This window comes from Ranitomeya variabilis, chromosome 2, assembly GCF_051348905.1.
Source record: "Ranitomeya variabilis isolate aRanVar5 chromosome 2, aRanVar5.hap1, whole genome shotgun sequence".
Taxonomy (NCBI): domain Eukaryota; kingdom Metazoa; phylum Chordata; class Amphibia; order Anura; family Dendrobatidae; genus Ranitomeya; species Ranitomeya variabilis.
This window is the reverse complement of record NC_135233.1, coordinates 404,642,973-404,666,491: the sequence shown is the minus strand read 5'-3', so window position 1 is coordinate 404,666,491 and position 23,519 is coordinate 404,642,973. Positions and strand designations below refer to the sequence as shown.

Sequence of the window (23,519 nt, the reverse complement as noted above, 5' to 3'; positions counted from 1 at the left end):
GAAATCCTCAAATTGCACAACGAGCAATCAGTGAATGGCCCCGCCACCCTTCCTATTTCCACTTCCTTTGACAACTTCTCCCAAACCAAATCTGGATGAAGTAACATGCATTTTAAATTATAGGACGGGGTGGAAATATGATGAACAACCTAGGGAACCTTGAAACCTTAACGAAAACCATCCCTCAAGAAAACTGCAATTTCCTTATCAAAATACCTATTAAGATATGATTCCATCCGCTCCACTCTAACTGGAGTTATCTCACTTATTTGCAGTTTCCTTAAACACTCCTTTTCCTTTTTTGAAACATTTGGCATGACTATTGGATCACCCACATCTGTAAACTCGTGCTTAAACCGGCAAAAAACTGCACTCTCTTTTGTTATAACACCAACACAGCCCTTTTCTGTTATTTGCTGAAGATCCCCCTGTGTTAGCAGCACTTCCGGAAAAGGATTGTGATCCAGCTCTCTGCGCGGTGTCAACAAACGCATCTATAAACTGTTTTCCTTATGCTCCCATCGCCTTTCTCTGTCTAAATTGCTTGTCGTATTGTAACCAACCCAAACCCCCGTAAGTGCGATAAGCTTCACCAATCCCATCCAGGTAACAGAACAGGCCTGAGCAATTCTCAAGCCCCTTCCCCCAATTACACTGGCTAGGATGGTAAGGGCCTGCAATCAATTGGCAAACTTCTGAGGGATCAACCGAGACCTCCATTGTTCCTCCTCATCCTTCTTACTCTCATCAGGCTTTTCACAATCTAAATTAAATTTTCCCAGAGGCAATAATGAAAAAATATTTACATACCACTCATCTTTCCAGATCTTTTCTTTTGTCTCCTGCTTTAAATGGGTCCCCAATGACCCATCAAAGCAAATACAGACCTCCCTTAGACCTCTATCGTTCATGCGTACAGTATCCACACTCGTCAAGGACGATGCTGCAGGAGTATTCTCCGCCAGCACCACCACAGCCTGGGAACTCAGGCTCTCTACCACAATCGGTACTGGCTCTGTAGCGCCCCCCACTGCTCTGCTCTGCCATACAAATGCCGGGCTCACCATAACTGGAATGATCAGCTCCCTCATAACCCGCAACAGCTGCGACACGGTACTCTCTCCCACACAACCTCCAATCCCATCGTCATTAGCCTTTCACCTCAAATCAACATTCCCTTTACAACACCCAGCCATACAGTGACCACGTTTCTTACCAGGCTGACTGAAAGGTCCTATCGGAACAGCCATTACGTGCATCCCCCAATTCTCCGCACCTGTTTCTTCATCAGAAGACGAATCTCCTTCTTCTTACTCACTGTCATCTCTGTCACCAGTAGCCTGGATCCCTCCAACTGCCATCATTCTATCACTAAGATGCCCTGGGGATGTGCATGATTCTTCGGGCTGCATGCCGGCAGCCAGCGAATCCTGTACGGCCATGCTTTTCTCCTGTCCTGGATCAACCCAGTCCAGATAATGTCCTACTGCTTGTTCTCTCCCTGACATCTGCGACCGATGCAGGTTCACTGGGAGTTGTAGAATGCCTGCTCCCTCTGCCGCCACTGCCGCCGGCTCTGCTGAGTTCCCTATTCTGGGCTAAGTTTCGAATCTCCCATGCTGACACACACCTGGAAGTCCCGGCTGCACACAATGTTGCGGTTAACCCGTGACAATGGACCTCTCACTGCTCCGAAGGAGCACTAGGAGGGAGATATCTCAGACACCGGAACGCCCATCATTCCCTAAGTTCTAGAGTTCCGAGATTGTGTCGCCCAGCTATCTTCCTTGCTAAAAAACACCAGCAAATGACACAGTCCAGACAAAAGACCTGGTGTTTCCGTAAAGCCAGGAGACGGGAATTTATGGAAGGACAACAGCTGCTCATGATTATTGCTTCCCATGCGAACAAGCTTCAAGCAATATGGGAAGGCTCTCATCAGGTAGTCAGGAAAATTAATTACACTAACTACATCATTGCCCTGGACCCTAGTGGTTGACAACAAAAGAACATCCCCATCAACATGCTATCAGAATATCACGTCCGATCTCTGCCTATTCTAGTCATGTTCCACCCCCTACTGATACCTCAGAGGAAGAGTATCTCCCCGATCTTCTCCAGGTCGCCCAAGTGGGAGAATCCCTGGAACAAGTGCCCATGGGTTCCCATGTATCGGGTATACAAAATAACGATATTTTCACTGCGGTGCTTTTTCTTCAAAGTTGGGGCAGACTACTCTCACCAGCCACCATGTGGAAACCTCCGAACAACACCCCATCCAGCTGGCTGCATACCATGTTCCAAAGGCTGTTCAAGACATGATAAAGAACAAACTGGAAGAGATGAAACAACTGGGAATTATTCAGCCATCTCACAGTTCCTGGGCCTCTCCTGTTGTCCTGGTTCCCAAGAGGAATAGCACAACTTGATTCTTCATTGATTACTGGAGATTAAACGATGCCACCAAGAGTGACCCTCACCCCATGCCCAGGATTGATGATATTTTGGATCAGCTAGCTAGTGCCCAATTTGTAACCACCTTACACTTTAACGGGGTATACTGGCAGAAACCCCTAATAGAGGATACTCGGGAGAGCTCGGCCTTCATTACTGCATTTGGATTGAGTACTTGGGAATGTCTTTCAGGATGAAAAATGCTCCTGCTACTTTCCAGAGACTGGTAGATTCACTGTTAGAACAATGTCAGTAAATGCGATTATTTGTTTTTGTATATCACAATTGTCTTCTCACTCCTTTTTTTTCCCTTTTCTTTCCTTCCCTCCCTCCCAGTTTCCCTTCCCTTTTCCTTCATTTCTTTTATCCTCATTTTTTTCCATCTCCCTTTTAAAGTTAAAATCTCAATAAAGTTTGTTTGAAAAAGAACAATGTCAGGTCTTTGCCTGTGCTTACGTGAATGACATTGCCATTTTCAGCACAACCTGGGAGGAACATCTTAAATAATTGGGCATAGTGCTAGACTGCATCCTGACTGCAGGACTGACCATTCGCCTTGATAAATGCCAGTTGGGGATGGCGGAGGTGCAGTCTGGTTTAAACCCCAGACTAAGAAGCAGGTCTTTGCTTTTTTGGGAATTGCTGGTTACTTTAGTATGCAAATTGCCTCTTCAGAGAAAAAGAGAACTATAACTCTATAGCGCTACCTGTTGGAAGTAGCGATCCTACAAGTATCGAGTCTTGCAATATGACTTAAGATAAGAGCCAAATCAGTATCTCAATTCGCAGTCACGGGGTTTTGGGTTGTTGGCCCTCGTCAGTGCGAAGCATGAGAACTGATTTGGCTAGGTAAGAGGCTCTGAACTGAGGTCTAACGGGTAAGGTTTCTCCTTGTGGAGAGTGAAATACCAGCTCTAGCTTGTCAAGGTAAGGAGGTGTATTCGCTATGCAATGCTTCTCTGGAAAATTTACTTTTGAAAACATTTTTTTTCTATTTTCAGCATCTTGGCGAAGCCCCTAACTGACCTGACTCGCAAGAACATGCCTAAGAATGTGACATGGACAACTGCATGAGAGGATGGCTTTTCAGCATTAAAGAATGCCCTCATCACTACTTCCTTCTTGGCCACCCCTGACTATAAGTGCGGGTTACTCATGCAGACAGATGTATTCTCTCTCGGGTTCGGGGTAGTTCTTAGCCAGGAAAACGCCTTCCAGAGGCTTTTGTCAGTCAGAAACTATTGGATCAGGAAGTTGCCTATGTCATGATATGTACTTTTGCCCTGTCCTGTATTTGAATAATATGCCATTTGATGTATGTAACTGTTCTCTGGTTTCTATTAGCTGTAATTTATGTTTTTTCTTGTGCTGGGAGTCACCTGTAACAATGTCTCCTTCCCCCAATACTTGCAGCCCTAAGCTTTAATTTAATTAAGCTTTGTCAACTAGTGAAGGAATAGCCATTCTTCCTCACAGCAAGTGGCTAGTCAAATGTACATACTACATAGACTAAGCGGAGCCGACCAGCATAGAATCTTCTAGTGGACCCAACCATTGAACAGAAGGTGTGACCCCTACCCCCTTCATGGGCAGATCCCAGGAGCTCAGACAATCCATTCTTATTTTTGAGATCAGATGTGAGTTGATCCTAAAAGGAGAAGGAGTGGGGATTCTTAGCTGAGGCAAGACCCCACATCCATCTGTGACTGCGGAAGTGAACGGGGCGAGACTTGAGCTGAGGACATATCTCGTCATTCGTTTTGGGATCTGTTGGACTCGTGGAAGGACTATTGTTTCGTTTATCGGGTGCGGGATTACTGGAAAGCACCTCCATATCTGTTTCTTTACTTGGACTTATTGTGGACTTCTCGTGAACTTGAAGGACATTATGGATATTTGATGTTGTATGCTCCCTGCTTTAATAAATCTCGTTGGATCGTCCCTCGGCCTGTTGTCCCTTCCTGCTCTGCCGTACACCCCGTCACAGCCTATGCCACCATTGAGAAGGAGTACCTTTCCATTATATGGGCACTAAAAAAATTGCAGGCATACTGGTATGGCAGAGACTTTAACATTGTGTCAGACCACTGTCCTCTTACCTGGCTCAACCACGTATCAGGTAACTATGGACAATTGCTGCATTGGAGCTTGTCCTTACAATCCTACAGCTTCTCCAGCCAATACATACAGGGAAGCCAACACCAGAATGCTGATGAACTGTCACAATAAGAAGAACCATCGACTCTCTCAGGATGACCTACCACTAGCACTGTACAAGGAACTATCAACAATTGAGCAATATGGGCAAAATATAAGTGGCCAGAGGTCTGTGTAGACCTCATGGCATGCTCACTTATTCAAAGGGAGAGATGTTGTGATGGTGTGATATGGTTTTTATGGGATATCATTCTGTATATTTTTATATTTTTACAGATTTTATCAATATTATCTTGTTACGCTGTATCATTCTGTGTATTCCCATCTTGTTTAAAGTCTTATTTACCTTAGAAAATGTCCAATAATTGAATTAGCTCAGTTACCATTTGCAGCCAGAATGTGTTGATTTCTTTTCATGAACCCCTGTGGACATTTCCAGACTGTACATTCATGACCCATCTACTGTCCAAATGCCGTAAATGTCCCCCTGTAGTGCCTTGATCTCTGAAACGCCTTTCCCAGGTCTGGGAAGCCTGAAAAACATCTGACCTGTCTGCTTACCCCTTGATATAAGGAGGGGGCCCGAGGAAGACATGGAGACCAGTAAGATAGATCCTTTGTGGGATGCTGATGCTAAACCCAGCTCCCCAGAGAGACTTGGAGAAAAGCGGATAACCCTGGAAAATTCTACTGGAGGATTGTTACTCTCATCTCCCGGTCCATTTATCCCATTTCTGGGCTGTATTTTATGATGTGTGTGGTTGATTGTTTTATGGACCTTTTAGTTTGCATCTAATAAAGCTTCTTGGAACTGTTCACTCATCTCACGCTCTGTTGATTGTGTGACACCAAAACAGAACACCGTGACACTAATATCCATAAATACGGAGGTCTTTTTTACACTACTAGGGTGGAGTTTGTCTTATGGAGCTTGAAAGGGGGGATACAGTATTGGGAGACCTCAGAGTGTTGTACACATCTTTCTGGAGGCTTTGACGTTTTTTTCAAAAATTTGGCAAACCTGGTGAATTTCATTAGTTTTGGTCAATTCTGATATGTTTGCTGGTAATTTTTTGGACATGTCCAGATGTTTTCATGTCTAGATAACTCCATGTCTAGATTGCTCCATGTTCAAATATGTTCATTGAGGTCATCCATAGAGCACATTTAGACAAATCAGCCACTCAGCGCTCAATGTGTATCAGCCTCTGCTTAGTGCGAGAAATAAGTGACTGTGCAATGCCAAATCTGCAAACACATACAGACGAAGGCAAAGTGAATTTTAAACAGTAGAATGGAACTACAGGCTGGGCCATTTATATGGATACACCTAAATAAAATGGGAATGGTTGGTGATATAAAATTCCTGTTTGTGGCACATTAGTATATGGGAGGGCAAAAACTTTTCAAGATGTGTGGTGACTATGGCGGACATTTTGAAGTAGGCCATTTTGGATCCAACTTTATTTTTTCCAATGGGAAGAGGGTCATGTGACACATTAAACTTATTGATAATTACACAGGAAAAACAATGGTGTGCTTGGTTTTAACATAACTTTATTCTTTCATGAGTTATTTACAAGTTTATGACCACTTATAAAATGTGTTCAAAGTGCTGCCCATTGTGTTGGATTGTCAATGCAACCCTCTTCTCCCACTCTTGACACACTGCTAGAAACACCACAGAAGAAATGCTAGCACAGGATTCCAGTATCCTTTGTTTCAGATTCTGCACATCTGTATCTTCACAGCATAGACAATTGCCTTCAGATGACCCTAAAGATAAAAGTCTAAGGGGGTCAGATCAGGAGATCTTGGTGGCCTGGAAAGTGGATTGCAATATACTTAGAGGGGCTTTGAATAGAGCAGATGGGTTCAGTGATTGGCTGCAGCTCTGTTTACATCATTACTGCAGGCAAACAACAGAGAGCGATATAGCACTGGAGAGGCCGCAATGGGTCACAGGGAGGGTAAGACAATCTCAGTCTATTCTTTTTACACTGAGTATTGCATGGGAATGATAGTTTGCTAAAAACAGAAAACTTCTTTAACAAGTAATGTGAAAACCACCATCTAATGTTATAACATTTTGTGACATTTATATAGGACTCGAGGATTGAGAATTTGCTTTAAACCCTGGCTGCAGCTTTTTATAATCAATCAATGCATTAAATTAAAGTCACTGTTCAGTCCAATGAAAGTCAATCTTGCCCCCTAAAAATCGAAGGGTGAGATTGTAAGAAAGTATTCGACTAGGTTTTGTTTCTTGCAGCAACATTTCTGAGCTGCCACTTGAATGGTGCAGGGCTCTATATAGCTTTTCAGCCCTGTCTTACTAACCAAATTGACAGGAAAGGAATTAGTAGTTTTCGGGTCATCAAACTGATGACATTGCAAAGTAAGGTAAAAAAGACCTTCATTTCAAGACCCCTTGACGAAGCTAAATGTGAAACGTGCATTGGGTGCTGTTCTCCGTGGTTTGGTAAGACTCTGTTCCTCTCTTATTGCCACTGTGTAATACTGAACATTTCATTTTATTACATTATATTAGCAGTTATTCGCTGATAAACTTACTTGAGTTAATCACTGTGTCTATATATGTTATACTATAATGCCCTCACTATACTGCCATCCGTCTGTAACTTAGAGATCGTATTTGTAATCTAAATTCTCTCTATTGTATCGTAATTGATCCAATGATCTTTGCAGGGGATTATTATATCACACTGCTCATTATCCATGTAGCAGCCATGAGTGTCTTGTATATTTTAATCCATTTTAATTGTTTTTTAAATAAAAATGATATTTTTTATGATGACACTTTCTGTAATCAGTTCTCAATCTTTACGTGCAGCTTGAGGCTATTCTACCTTTTGCTCATTATATATTTGTAGGTTAATATAATCTTGTGGAGGGTTACACCAAGAGGGCACCGATAACAGAGTGGTGCGCGGGACTCATGTAATTTGTTTAATGTTCATTAGTACCAGGAAGATATTTATTTTTCTATCCTGCTCATCAGTGTCTTTAATTTGATCATCCTAAAGCTCCTGACAGGTTTCCTTTAAATGAAATCTCTATTACAATCCATGTTTCCTATCCAATTATTTATTAAGAAGTAGCGATGATCAAATCTGGCGAGATTCAAATTAGGCAAATTTCTCGGAATTGGCAAATAAATTCAATTCCTGTGTATATTACTCGATACAAATTAAATGTCCCTCATTATTCTCTGCGGTCCCTGCAGACTCCTCAGCATAGCAAATGCAGGATGTAAAAAACATAATCATCTAGCTGCTCACCTGTCCGGTCCTCCGTGCTGTCCGACCTCTAGGTTCCAATGTTGCCCGGAGCACGACATCCTCTTTGGATTTCACAGAGTAAATTGCAAAAAGAAAAAATTAAAATTCAGGAAAATCTGATTTTTTTTATACAATTTGAGACAAATTCAATTCAGTGAAAGCAAAGTGTAAAATATATATTTTTTAAGCTGGTCATAATACAGTAGGAACAAGTGAAAACAACAACTTAAAGGGAAGGTGCCATCAAAAAAATTTTTTTTACAGCAATTGTAAAAATGTAAAGAATTAATGTTTAAATTTTCTTTAAAAATATTATCATTTGTTTATAATTTAGTAAAATATGAAAAATAATTTGAAAAGTTTGGGAATTTCAACTTTTAAACACTAGGGGGAGCAGCTGCTGAAATTTCAGAAAAACCTAGTGTACAACAAGCTCACATTACAGCACTGCAGTAATTATGGGCGGAGTCTGCTGACGTGTGTGATGTCTCCTCTCCTCCCCTTCTATGTGTTTGCTAAGGGATGAGAGGATGATATTCAGGAACCCAGTGAGCAGCCATTTTGTTGGTGACTGCAGAGTAAGGCTGCCGTCACACTAGCAGTATTTGGTCAGTATTTTACCTCAGTATTTGTAAGCCAAAACCAGGAGTGGAACAATTAGAGGAAAAGTATAATAGAAACATATGCACCACTTCTGCATTTATCACCCACTCCTGGTTTTGGCTTGCAAATACTGAGGTAAAATACTGACCAAATACTGAATGTGTCACCGAGGATGGCAGGCAGCAAGGATTCTGGGAGATATGTGGTGGAGGGAGCAGGGTGACAGCAGCACAGAGTATTTCAGGAGAGCAGTGTGCTGGTCTATGGGGGGCACCCTGTTCAGTGCGCGGAGCAGCCAGGGATTGTACATAGAGCGCTGTCTTTTATACACATGGATGGACCGTCTGCTCCACAGAAATCCAGGAAACATTTCTGCGGATTGATGGCCTGTTCTGATCCAGACTTTGCATGCAAAGACCCCAATCCCCTCCTCAGATCCTGTCTTCTCCATCCTGTCCTGGCAATGTGTGAAAGTGAGACGACAGGAGCAGTCCGGGGTGACGCTGGGAAGGAAACGTAGCCATATAGTAACGATAAAAATGAGACCCCTCTCTTCAGCTGCATCACCAGCCCTGACTGCACCTAACTGGAGGTCATGCTGCCCCCTCTATTACCCCAGACCCGCGTGCAGGTGCTCTGCCAGAACCACCATAGAATGGGTCCGCTTTCTGAAGATAATACTGCCATAGTGTTCTCACATAATGCCACCATATAGATCACACACACAATACTATCAAATAGATCACACAATACTGTCATACAGTTCTCACATACCACCATATAGATCACACATAATACCGCCATATAATTCTCACCTAGTACTGCCACATAGATCACACATAATCCGACAATATAGTTCTCATATACCACCGTCATATAGTTTTTACATCATTCCACAACACTGATCAAACATAATACCGCCATATAGATCACATATAATACCGTCACATAGATCACACAATACTTGGCGGCATAATGTGTGATATTATATATATTATAATATCTCGGCATAATGTGTGGTCTTTACAGGAGTATTATGTGATAAATATACACTCACCGGCCACTTTATTAGGTACACCTGTCCAACTTCTTGTTAACACTTAATTTCTAATCAGCCAATCACATGGCGGCAACTCAGTGCATTTAGGCATGTAGACATGGTCAAGACAATCTCCTGCAGTTCAAACCGAGCATCAGTATGGGGAAGAAAGGTGATTTGAGTGCCTTTGAACGTGGCATGGTTGTTGGTGCCAGAAGGGCTGGTCTGAGTATTTCAGAAACTGCTGATCTACTGGGATTTTCACGCACAACCATCTCTAGGGTTTACAGAGAATGGTCCGAAAAAGAAAAAAAATCCAGTGAGCGGCAGTTCTGTGGGCGGAAATGCCTTGTTGTTGCCAGAGGTCAGAGGAGAATGGGCAGACTGGTTCGAGCTGATAGAAAGGCAACAGTGACTCAAATCGCCACCCGTTACAACCAAGGTAGGCCTAAGAGCATCTCTGAACGCACAGTGCGTCGAACTTTGAGGCAGATGGGCTACAGCAGCAGAAGACCACACCGGGTACCACTCCTTTCAGCTAAGAACAGGAAACTGAGGCTACAATTTGTACAAGCTCATCGAAATTGGACAGTAGAAGATTGGAAAAACGTTGCTTGGTCTGATGAGTCTCGATTTCTGCTGCGACATTCGGATGGTAGGGTCAGAATTTGGCGTAAACAACATGAAAGCATGGATCCATCCTGCCTTGTATGGAGCATTTTTGGGATGTGCAGCCGACAAATCTGCGGCAACTGTGTGATGCCATCATGTCAATATGGACCAAAATCTCTGAGGAATGCTTCCAGCACCTTGTTGAATCTATGCCACGAAGAATTGAGGCAGTTCTGAAGGCAAAAGGGGGTCCAACCCGTTACTAGCATGGTGTACCTAATAAAGTGGCCGGTGAGTGTATATAGCGGCATTATACGTGATCCATATGGTATTGTGCTGCTCTAGGGAGGTCACAGAGACGTATGGTGGAAGGAGCAGGGTGACAGGAGCACAGAGTATTTCAGGAGAGCAGTGTACTGGTCTATGGGTGGGAGGGTGTGCTCACACTCACACGCTCGCAACTGTATACTTAGCCTTTACTGGCTATTAAAATGGGGGACACCCCCCAAAAAAAGACGTGGGGCCCCCTATAATTAATAACCATCAAATACTATGCAGACAGCTGCAGGCTGACATTAATAGCCTAGGAAGGGGCCATGGATATTGTCCCCCCAGGCTAAAAAGATCAGCTGTCAGCCGCCTTTTACATGCGCCTCTTCTGGCGCTTTGCCTGGCAATTTCCACTTGCCCTGTAGCGGTAGCAAGTGGGGTTCATATTTTTGGGGTTAATGTCACCTTCATATTGTCCGGTGACATCAAGCCCACGGCTTAGTAATGGAGAGGCGTCTATAAGGCACCCATCCATTACTAATCCTATAGTTGTATTGTAAATAAAGACTCGGCCAGAATAAAGTCCTTTATTGATCTTTTACCATACCGAACGCATAATCCTCGACTCCCTCAACAAAAATAATAAACCACATTGGGGAAAGACACGCAGGGGGAGAGGAGTGCATAGGAGAGGATTAGATACTGACTGCTGAGCCGTGTATCTAATCCTGGCCTGTGTGATACTGACAGCTGATCCGTGTATCTAATCCTGTCCTGTGTGATACCAACTGCTGAGCCGTGTATCTAATCCTGTCCTGTGTGATACCGACTGCTGAGCCGTGTATCTAATCCTGTCCTGTGTGATACCGACTACTGAGCCGTGTATCTAATCCTGTCCTGTGTGTTACCAACTGCTGAGCCGTGTAGCTAATCCTGTCCTGTGTGATACCGACTGCTGAGCCGTGTATCTAATCCTGTCCTGTGTGATACCGACTACTGAGCCGTGTATCTAATCCTGTCCTGTGTGTTACCAACTGCTGAGCCGTGTATCTAATCCTGTCCTGTGTGATACCGACTGCTGAGCCGTGTATCTAATCCTGTCCTGTGTGATACCAACTGCTGAGCCGTGTATCTAATCCTGTCGTGTGATACCAACTGCTGAGCCGTGTATCTAATCCTGTCCTGTGTGTTACCAACTGCTGAGCCGTGTATCTATTCCTGTCCTGTGTGATACCGACTGCTGAGCCGTGTATCTATTCCTGTCCTGTGTGATACCGACTGCTGAGCCATGTATCTAATCCTGTCCTGTGTGTTACCAACTGCTGAGCCGTGTATCTAATCCTGTCCTGTGTGATACCGACTGCTGAGCTGTGTATCTAATCCTGTCCTGTGTGTTACCAACTGCTGAGCCGTGTATCTAATCCTGTCCTGTGTGATACCGACTGCTGAGCCATGTATCTAATCCTGTCCTGTGTGATACCAACTGCTGAGCCGTGTATCTAATCCTGTCGTGTGATACCAACTGCTGAGCCGTGTATCTAATCCTGTCCTGTGTGATACTGACTGCTGAGGACACAGTACACAGGACAGGATTAGCTACCCAGGACTAGATTAGCTACACAGGACAGAGGTAGCAGTGGTAGGTGTATATAGAGGCAGATAGTGGTATACAGAGGCAGGCAGCAGTGGTATACAGAGGCAGGCAGCAGTGGTATACAGAGGCAGGCAGCAGTGGTATACAGAGGCAGGCAGCAGTGGTATACAGAGGCAGGCAGCAGTGGTATACAGAGGCAGGCAGCAGTGGTATACAGAGGCAGGCAGCAGTGGTATACAGAGGCAGCTAGCAGTGGTATATAGAGGCAGCTAGCAGTGGTATATAGAGGCAGCTAGCAGTGGTATATAGAGGCAGCTAGCAGTGGTATATAGAGGCAGCTAGCAGTGGTATATAGAGGCAGGTAGCAAGGGTATATAGAGGCAGGTAGCAGGGGTATATAGAGGCAGCTAGCAGTGGTATATAGAGGCAGCTAGCAGTGGTATATAGGGGCAGCTAGCAGTGGTAGGTGGTATATAGGGGCTGGTAGCAGTGGTAGGTGGTATATAGGGGCTGGTAGCAGTGGTAGGTGGTGTATAGAGGCAGGTAGCAGTGGTATATAGGGGCAGGTAGCAGTGGTATATAGAGGCAGCTAGCAGTGGTATATAGAGGCAGGTAGCAGTGGTATATAGAGGCAGGTAGCAAGGGTATATAGAGGCATGTAGCAGGGGTATATAGAGGCATGTAGCAGGGGTATATAGAGGCAGGTAGCAGTGGTATATAGGGGCAGGTAGCAGTGGTATATAGGGGCAGGTAGCAGTGGTATATAGGGGCAGGTAGCAGTGGTATATAGGGGCAGGTAGCAGTGGTATATAGGGGCAGCTAGCAGTGGTATATAGGGGCAGGTAGCAGTGGTATATAGGGGCAGGTAGCAGTGGTATATAGGGGCAGCTAGCAGTGGTATATAGAGGCAGCTAGCAGTGGTATATAGGGGCAGCTAGCAGTGGTATATAGAGGCAGCTAGCAGTGGTATATAGGGGCAGCTAGCAGTGGTATATAGAGGCAGCTAGCAGTGGTATATAGGGGCAGGTAGCAGTGGTATATAGAGGCAGCTAGCAGTGGTATATAGAGGCAGCTAGCAGTGGTATATAGGGGCAGGTAGCAGTGGTATATAGAGGCAGCTAGCAGTGGTATATAGGGGCAGGTAGCAGTGGTATATAGAGGCAGCTAGCAGTGGTATATGGGGGCAGGTAGCAGTGGTATATAGGGGCAGGTAGCAGTGGTAGATAGGGGCTGGTAGAAGTGGTAGATGCATAAGAAAATAAAAACGCTGTACTTACCTTCCGTCCTCTCCCAGGATGTGCTGAGTCATGTTCAGGGCAGAGCAGTGTGACGATCTCCCTGCTGTGCTCTGAACAGGTCGGCAGTGATTGCAGCCTGTAATGTAATACTAAGCACAGGCTGCAATCACAGCTCCTCGCTGCAGATACTTACCCTGGACCCTCGGCAGCAGCTTCTCCCTGGCAGCTTCTGCCATCGCATGCACTGAGCTGTGTGTGCGATGGCAGAGGAAAATAAACAAAATGGCCGCGATCTCCTCTCACAGCTGTGACGCGGCAGCTCAGTGGGCGTGGCCAAGTCACAGCTGAGAGGCAGGAGATGCGGTCGGAGCCCGACCGTTGGCTCCTATGTACATGGCTGCCGTAAGTGAGGTGTGCAAGTGTCGTGCCCAGACACTTACACCCACACTAATGAAAATGGCGGCCTCCAGTGGTGAATGTAAAAGTGAATAAATAAAAAAGTATGAAAGAGGTACATTTACTTTTGTATTAAAAATAATTGATTGTATAATCAATAATTATTAATACAAAAACTAAAATCACGGCACCCTCCCTTTAAGACAACACTTGGAGATTTATAATCCAAAGGAATAAAATTACAGACTCACCTGGCGTAAGACAGATGTTATTGACCATTGGACCATTAGATAGAGGGGCCAGACTGACTTTCAAATAATCCGGCACAATCTATCAATTCAAGGAATATCTAAACTGGAGAGAAATGGGATAAACTCAATTCCAACAGGTGCTTGGTTAGGGTGAACAGAAGCATAAAGATACAAAATTAAAGAATCCAGAGCTCCGAGAAAGAATGGAACTAAAGTGCTGTGGAAATTGGTTAGATCCTACGGTGACTTTCTCCACTCTGGGAGGTAGGAGAAACACCTCAATATACACCGCTCCACTGTGGGAGGTAGGAGATACACCTCGACATACACCATTCCACTGTAAGAGGTAGGAGATACACCTCGACATACACCCCTCTACTGTGGAAGGTAGGAGATACACCTCGATATACACTGCTCCACTGTGGGAGGTAGGAGATAAAACTCGATATAGACAACTTTTCTGTGGGAGATAGGGGATACACCTCGATATATACCGCTCCACTGTGAGAGGTAGGAGATACACCTTGATATACACCGCTGCACTGTGGGAGCTAGGAGATACACCTTGATATACACCGCTCCACTGTGGGAGGTAGGAGATCCACCTTGATATACACCGCTCCACTGTGGGAGGTAGGGGATACACCTCGATATACACTGCTCCACTGTGGGAGGTAGGGGATACACCTCAACATGCACCGCTCCACTGTGGGAGGTAGGAGATCCACCTTGATATACACTGCTCCACTGTGGGAGGTAGGGGATACACCTTGATATACACCGCTCCACTGTGGGAGGTAGGGGATACACCTCGACACACACCGCTCTACTGTGGAAGGTAGGGGATACACCTTGATATACATTGCTCCACTGTGGGAGGTAGGAGATACCACACCTCGACACACACCGCTCCACTGTGGGAGGTAGGAGATACACCTCAACACACACCGCCCTACTGTGGGAGGTAGGGGATACACCTTGATATACAGTGCACCACTGTGGGAGGTAGGAGATACACCTTGATATACACTGTTCCACTGTGGGAGGTAGGAGATACACCTCAACATACACCGCTCTACTGTGGGAGGTAGGTGATACACCTTGATATAGACCGCTCCACTGTAGGAGGTAGGAGATACACCTTGACACACACCGCTCTCCTGTGGGAGGTAGGGGATACACCTTGATATACACTGCTCCACTGTGGGAGGTAGGAGATACACCTTGATATACACCGCTCCACTGTGAGAGGTAGAAGATACACCTCGACACACACCGCTCTACTGTGGGAGGTAGGGGATACACCTTGATATACACTGCTTCACTGTGGGAGGTAGGAGATACACCTTGATATACACCGTTCCACTGTGGGAGGTAGGAGATACACCTTGATATACACTGCTCCACTGTGGGAGGTAGGAGATGCAACTTGACATACACCGCTCTACTGTGGGAGGTAGGAGATACATCTTGATATACACCGTTCCATTGTGGGAGGTAGGAGATACACCTTGATATACACCGCTCCACTGTGGGAGGTAGGGGATACACCTCGACACACACCGCTCTACTGTGGAAGGTAGGGGATACACCTTGATATACACTGCTCCACTGTGGGAGGTAGGAGATACCACACCTCGACACACACCGCTCCACTGTGGGAGGTAGGAGATACACCTCGACACACACCGCCCTACTGTGGGAGGTAGGGGATACACCTTGATATACAGTGCACCACTGTGGGAGGTAGGAGATACACCTTGATATACACTGTTCCACTGTGGGAGGTAGGAGATACACCTTGATATACACTGCTCCACTGTGGGAGGTAGGAGATACACCTCAACATACACCGCTCTACTGTGGGAGGTAGGTGATACACCTTGATATAGACCGCTCCACTGTAGGAGGTAGGAGATACACCTTGACACACACCGCTCTCCTGTGGGAGGTAGGGGATACACCTTGATATACACTGCTCCACTGTGGGAGGTAGGAGATACACCTTGATATACACCGCTCCACTGTGAGAGGTAGAAGATACACCTCGACACACACCGCTCTACTGTGGGAGGTAGGGGATACACCTTGATATACACTGCTTCACTGTGGGAGGTAGGAGATACACCTTGATATACACCGTTCCACTGTGGGAGGTAGGAGATACACCTTGATATACACTGCTCCACTGTGGGAGGTAGGAGATGCAACTTGACATACACCGCTCTACTGTGGGAGGTAGGAGATACATCTTGATATACACCGTTCCATTGTGGGAGGTAGGAGATACACCTTGATATACACCGCTCCACTGTGGGAGGTAGGAGATACATCTTGATATACACCGTTCCATTGTGGGAGGTAGGAGATATACCTTGATATACACCACTCCACTGTGGAAGGTAGGAGATACAACTCGATATAGACCACTCTACTGTGGGAGGCAGGAGATACACCTTGATATACACTGCTCTACTGTGGGAGGTAGGGGATACACCTCGATATACACTGCTCCACTGTGGGAGGTAGGAGATACAACTCGATATAGACCACTCTACTGTGGGAGTTAGGATATACACCTTGATATACACCGCTCTACTGTGGGAGGTAGGAGATACACCTCAACATACACCGCTCCACTGTGGGAGGTAGGAGATACATCTTGATATACACCGTTCCATTGTGGGAGGTAGGAGATATACCTTGATATACACCACTCCACTGTGGAAGGTAGGAGATACAACTCGATATAGACCACTCTACTGTGGGAGGCAGGAGATACACCTTGATATACACTGCTCTACTGTGGGAGGTAGGGGATACACCTCGATATACACTGCTCCACTGTGGGAGGTAGGAGATACAACTCGATATAGACCACTCTACTGTGGGAGTTAGGATATACACCTTGATATACACCGCTCTACTGTGGGAGGTAGGAGATACACCTCAACATACACCGCTCCACTGTAGGAGGTAGGAGATACACCTCAACACACACCGCTCTACTGTGGGAGGTAGGGGATACACCTCGATATACACTGCTCCACTGTGGGAGGTAGGAGATACACCACTCTACTGTGGGAGGTAGGAGATACACCTTGATATACACTACTCCACTGTGGGAGGTAGGAGATACACATTAACATACACCACTCTACTGTGGGAGGTAGGAGATACACCTCGATATACACCGCTCCACTGTGGGAGGTAGGAGATACACCTCGACATACACCTCTCCTGGATCGCTCATCTCTCTCTAGGTCAAATAACCCTTCCTTGTGCTCCACCAGTATTCCTTCCGATATAATGTACTTTGAAAGTACATTTATTAGACGTATACAACTGCAATAAAAGCCCTTGTAATGCACTTAGGGGGCTAAAACTGCCCCTTTCTTTAGGAAGTTTTCTGTTAAAATATTTTGAAGATGCACCAGAGAGAAGATGATTGACACAGACACAGCACCTTGCCATAATATATAGTAATTGCCATAAAAATACATAAATGCAGTTATTGCTTCACGGTTTTTACAGTCCTACCATAAACAAAAGCAACGTGCTACAAAAAAAAGAGATTATTACACCTGTCTCAAAAGAATAAACACCAATAACTGCATCTACTTGTAAAGATGAAATATTCATTGCTTATTCTACAATTACATAGAGAGAAAAAAATCCATGTCACCAACATTAGGTATTTTAATGTTGTTTATACTGTATCAGGGCTAATAGCCAGTAAAACATGGAAGACTATTCATCAGAAGGCGATATTGAAGTGAAGTGCTCTGGGGAGAAAAATCCATAAAGCAATAAGGCAAACTCTTTATTCTGCAAAAATCTCCACAATAAGTGCCAATCAAATGATGAATTGTTTATAGTCCCCACTTCCCCTCATTTCCCAGAACAATGCCGTGTGCATCACCAACATCTATCACTTTGTTTTATTTTTCTTTAAGTTGTTGTCTTTTATTATCCAAATTTAATTTCATCAGTAAAAGTAAATTTACATTTATTACCTTCATGGTTTACATACAGAAATTAATGTATCTTATTGAAAATCACCATCTGGAATGAGATACATGTAAAAGTTAATGTAGCATAGGCCTTAAATAAGACTAGATAGTAAACAACTAAAAAGTTGCAATATGATGGTAAATTTGATGCATGTCCCTGCTCTCAAGGGAGGGAGATGAACGCGCGCACACCGACACTGCAGGGGCCCAGCCAGTGTAGATATGCAGTGTCGGGGTGCGCTCTCATCCTTCTCTCCTGTCAGCATTGGCCATCCTCTACTATGTGATCCTATGTGTAGTGCGTGCCCGCTTCAGACAGGAGAGGGCGATGAGGGTACACCTTCACACTGACACTGCAGGAGACCGGCCAGTGTAGATATGCAGCGTCGAGATGTGCTCTCATCCTTCTCTCCTGTCAGCATCGGCCGTCCTCTACTATGTGATCCTATGTGTAGTGTGTGGCTGCTGCAGACAGGAGAGGACGATGAGAGTACACCTGCACACTGACACTGCAGGAGCCCAGCCAGGGTAGATATGCAGTGTCGGGGTGCACTCTCATCCTTCTCTCCTGTCTGCATCAGCCGTCCTCTACTATGTGATCCTATGTGTAGTGCGTGGCTGCTTCAGACAGGAGAGGGCGATGAGGGTACACCTGCACACTGACACTGCAGGAGCCCGGCCAGTGTAGATATGCAGCGTCGAGATGTGCTCTCATCCTTCTCTCCTGTCAGCATCGGCCGTCCTCTACTATGTAATTTTATGTGTAGTGTGTGGCCGCTGCAGACAGGAGAGGGCCATGAGAGTACACCTGCACACTGACACTGCAGGAGCCATGCCAGGGTAGATATGCAGTGTTCGGGTGTACTCTCATCCTTCTCTCCTGTCAGCATTGGCCATCCTCTACTATGTGATCCTATGTGTAGTGCGTGCCCGCTTCAGACAGGAGAGGGCGATGAGGGTACACCTTCACACTGACACTGCAGGAGCCCGGCCAGTGTAGATATGCAGTGTTTGGGTGCATTCTCATCCTTCTCTCCTGTCAGCATCGGCCATTCTTTACTACTGTATGTGATTCTATTCATAGCGCGTAGCCGCTGCAGACAGGAGAGGGAGATGAGAATGCACCTGCACACTGACACTGCAGGAGCCCAGCCGGTGTAGATATGCAGTGTCAAGGTGTGCTCTCATCCTTCTCTCCTGTCAGCATCTGCCATCCTCTACTATGTGATCCTATGTGTAGTGCATGGCCGCTGCAGACAGGAGAGGGAGATGAGAGTACACCTGCACACTGACAATGCAGGAGCCTGGCCGCTGTAGATATGCAGTGTCGGGGTGCACTCTCATCCTTCTCTCCTTTCAGCATCTGCTGTCCTCTACTATGTGATTCTATGTGTAGTGCGTGGCCGCTGCAGACAGGAGAGGGTGGTGAGAGTACACCTGCACACTGACACTGCAGGAGCCCAGCCGGTGTAGATATGCAGTGTCATGGTGCACTCTCATCCTTCTCTCCTTTCAGCATCGGCCATTCTCTACTATGTGATCCTATGTGTAGTGCGTGGCCGCTGCAGACAGGAGAGGGAGATGAGAGTACACCTGCACACTGACACTGCAGGAGCCTGGCCAGTGTAGATAGGCACTGACACTGTGTGTGCTCTTGGCTTCTGCAGTGTCAATGAGTGTAGAAATGAGGATTCACTATAGGCAGAGCTCCAAAATGAGCGCTGTCCATTCTGTAAGAGACTGTACAGAGGATTGTTATTGGGGGGGTGGGTGGCTCACTTACCCTTTAACCACATTGAGGGTGCCCCGAGAACCCCTCATTTACATACCTCATAAACCAGGGGTTTTATATGCTAAACAATATAAATATAACCTGTGCTGCAAGTATCAATTTTTATAGGATCTAAGTCTCTTGAATGAATGTATAAATGGTTTAATTTTAGTTTGGAGGACAACATACTCCATTAAAGTGGACCTGTCATTTGAGGTAACGTCCCAGAATAAGCTGTCATGTACGTGAGGAAGAAGACTATTTCTATCCATTTTAGCACTTAGATCCTGCATTTCAGTCCAGTTTTTCCCTCCACTGGTCCAATTTGTAAAATAAGTCACTTGTGCTGCCCTGCTTCTGCTTTCTACTACATTAATAATGAAGAATGAAGAAAAAAGGTATAACGCAGCTCCACCATATCACTCATCAGTCACACAGAGTCGGGCACTGCCGCTGGCCCCTCTTCTATCTCTCTATCAACCAATTTTTGTATTATTCCCAGACTACTACACTCATCTTCTTCACTGCATTAGTTGTACAGCATATTTCTTTCTGGAGTATATACCCCATATTTTTCTTTTACTTTATCTTCTTATGTGTGTTGCAGAGCAATGGACATCCTTTCACTCTCCTTAATCATCCTGATATGGCTGCTGCATTCCCTGCCTTCACTTTTATACAGGCTATAAGAGCCCTTCCTGATTGGCTGTGCTATTCCATGTGACATGATAGCTGCATGATATCTTGGGGAAGCCTGTGTGATCACATGTGAAAACCTGCCAGCATTCGGGGACTGATACAATCTTCTTCAACGTATAAAAAAGCCTGGGAAGTTTTTGTGGATTTGCACAAATCTGATTCCAAATTCTTAAAATTCACCGAAAACTGAAAATTTCATAAAATTTACTTGAATTCAATTTGCATCAAATCTATCAATCGTCTCTAGTTTGTTCTAATTTTTTCCATCTACTTTTTTTTCTTTACCTTTGTCTTCTTCTATTTTCTCTTCTTTTTTTCTTCTTATCTTTTTCATCTTTTATTTTTCCACTTTGTTCTATGTCTTCTTCCTTTGAGATATCAATATTTCTTTTTGTATCGTCATTCGTCAATTATCCATATTTCAGATGTATAAAAGAAATGAATGACAAAATACCATTGTCTTGTCTCAATAGTTCTAGTGCCAGTCATACAATATAAGCTGAAAACAAGGTTTTTTTTTTTTTATTAAGAATTTAGAATTTCTTTGTTGCAAACTAATGAATTCTATTAATATTCTCTTAAATGTTTCTTCTAGGAGATACTAGTAAGAAACATTAGAAGAATCTAGAAAATTGACCTCTCTCAAGCTATCTATAGCCATTGATTTTTATATTAAATCTACGTTAATTTTGGCTCCAGACTTGTGTAGTGATGCAATTTTTTATAGGTCCAGTGCTCTGTTCATGGCAGTATTATGGATTCCATTATTCCTGGAGCCATGTCACTTATGTACGCCGTATAACAGAATCCTCATTAACTGATAATGGCTCCATGGGATTTCCTTTCTTTATACAGTAGAAGTTACAATGTACACACGTGGTCAAAATTGTTGGTCTACCTCGCTAATGACAGAAAAACCCACAATGGTCACAGAAATAACTTGAATCTGACAAAAGTAATCTACTGCATAATTGTCTAAGGGTCACTTACGTCTTTCTGTCTGTCTGTCTGTCCTTCTGTCTGTCATGGAAATCCCAAGTCGCTGATTAGTCGCGGCAAAACAGCCACGACAAATCAGCGACAGGCACAGTCCGGTGGCAAAATGGCCGCTCCTTCCTCCCCGCAGTCAGTGCCCGCTCCAGAATCCCCTCCAGTCAGCGCTGACACAGGGTTAATGGTAGCATTATTTGTGTAACGCACTCCGTTAACGCAGCTATTAACCCTGTGTGACCAACTTTTTACTATTGATGCTGCCTATGCGGCATCAATAGTAACAAGATCTAATGTTAAATATAATAATAATAAAAAAAAAGGTTATTCTCACCTTCCGACGTCGCACGCTGTCCTCGGCAGTGCAAGCGGCAGGTTCCGGTGCCAAGGATGCTATGCGAGAAGGACCTGCCATGACGTCACGGTCATGTGACTGCAACGTCATCACAGGTCCTGCGCTCATACCAACCCTGGGACCGGAAGCTGCCGTGTGCACCGCACACAGGCGCCAGGACTTCAAGGGGCCTTCGGAAGGTTTCGGAGTATATGTTTATTTTTATTTTAAGTCTTTTTTAACCACGCAGATAGTGCCCACATTGCTATATACTACGTGGGCTGTGCTACATACTGCGTGGGCTCTGTTATATACTACATCTCTGTGCTATATACTATGTAGCTGGGCAATATACAACGTGACTGTCCAATATACTAAGTGGCTGTGCAATATATTACGTGCTCTGTGTTATATACTACGTAGCTGTGCAATATAGTATGTGGCTGTGTCGGTTCTGTTATATACTGCGTTGACTGTGCAATATACTACGTGGCTCTGTTATATACTACGAGGCTGTGCAATATACTACGTGGCTATGTTATATACTACGTGGCTCTGTTATATACTACATCGCTGACCAATATACTACATAGCTGTGCAATACACTACGTAGCTGTGCAATACACTACGTGACTGTTTTATATACTACGTGGCTGTGCAGTATACTACGTGCCTGTGCAATATACTACGTGGCTCTACAATATACTATGTGGCTATGTTATATACTACATGGCTCTGCTATATACTACGTGGCTGACCAATATACTACGTGCCTGTGCAATACACTACGTAGCTGTGCAATACACTACGTGGCTATGTTACATACTACGTGGCTGTGTTACATACTACGTAGCTCTGTTATATACTACGTAGCTGTTATATACTACGTCGTTTGTTATATGCTATGTCACTGTGCAATATAGTACGTAGCCTGTGCTATATACTACCTACATATTCTAGAATACCCGATACGTTAGAATCGGGCCACCATCTAGTAATAAATATAAGATCTATGAAAATGAACAAATGAAAGTCAGACATTGCTTTTCCACCATGCTTACACAGAATTAAAAAAAAAATAATACTGATGAAATCGGCCTGGACAGAAATGATGGGACCCCTGAAAATAATGTGACAAAGGGACATGTTAGATTGCGGTGTTCCCAGTAACTAGCATCACAGGGGTCTACAATCCTGGAATCAGTGCGTGGCCGGTATATAAGGCTACAGATACTCACTGTGCTGTGCGGTGACATGGTGTGTATCACACTCAACATGGACCAGAGGAAGCGAAGGAAAGAGTTGTCCCAGGAGATTAGAGAGAAAATTATAGACAAACATGTTACAGGTAAAAGTTATAAGACATCTCCGAGCAGCTTGATGTTCCTGTGACTACAGCTGCACATATTATTCAGAAATGTAAGATCCATCAGACTGTAGCCGACCTCCCTGGACGTGGTCACAGGAGGAAAACTGATGGCAAATCAAAGAGATGGATAATACGAATGGTAACAAAAGAGCCAGAAAAACTTCTAAACAGATTAAAGGTGAACTTCAAGCTCAAGGAACATCAGTGTCAGATCACACCATCAGTCGTTGTATGAGCCAAAGTGGACTTCATTTGAGACGACCAAGGAGGCACCATTGTTGAAAAAAAATCTTAAAAAACCAGACTGGAATTTGCCAAACTACATGTTGACAAGCCACAAATCTTCTGGGAGAATGTCCTATGGACAGATGAGACAAAAATTGACCTTTTTGGCAAGGCACATCAGCTCTATGTTAACAGACGGAAA

At 44.6% G+C, this 23,519-nt stretch overlaps 1 long non-coding RNA gene across 1 annotated transcript in view; it reads right to left on the bottom strand.

Annotated features, from left to right (window-relative positions):
• The window catches only part of LOC143809522 (uncharacterized), a 52,555-nt gene extending 31,787 nt beyond the window's left edge, over window positions 1–20,768 (bottom strand). The window contains exons 1-4 of the long non-coding RNA XR_013222315.1: window positions 20,685–20,768; window positions 17,933–17,981; window positions 13,917–14,019; window positions 7,914–7,975 (exon numbers count right to left, since the gene is read on the bottom strand). This is a non-coding gene — a long non-coding RNA (uncharacterized LOC143809522). The remainder of the gene's footprint in view (window positions 1–7,913; window positions 7,976–13,916; window positions 14,020–17,932; window positions 17,982–20,684) is intronic.
• Window positions 20,769–23,519: the final 2,751 nt, after the last annotated feature.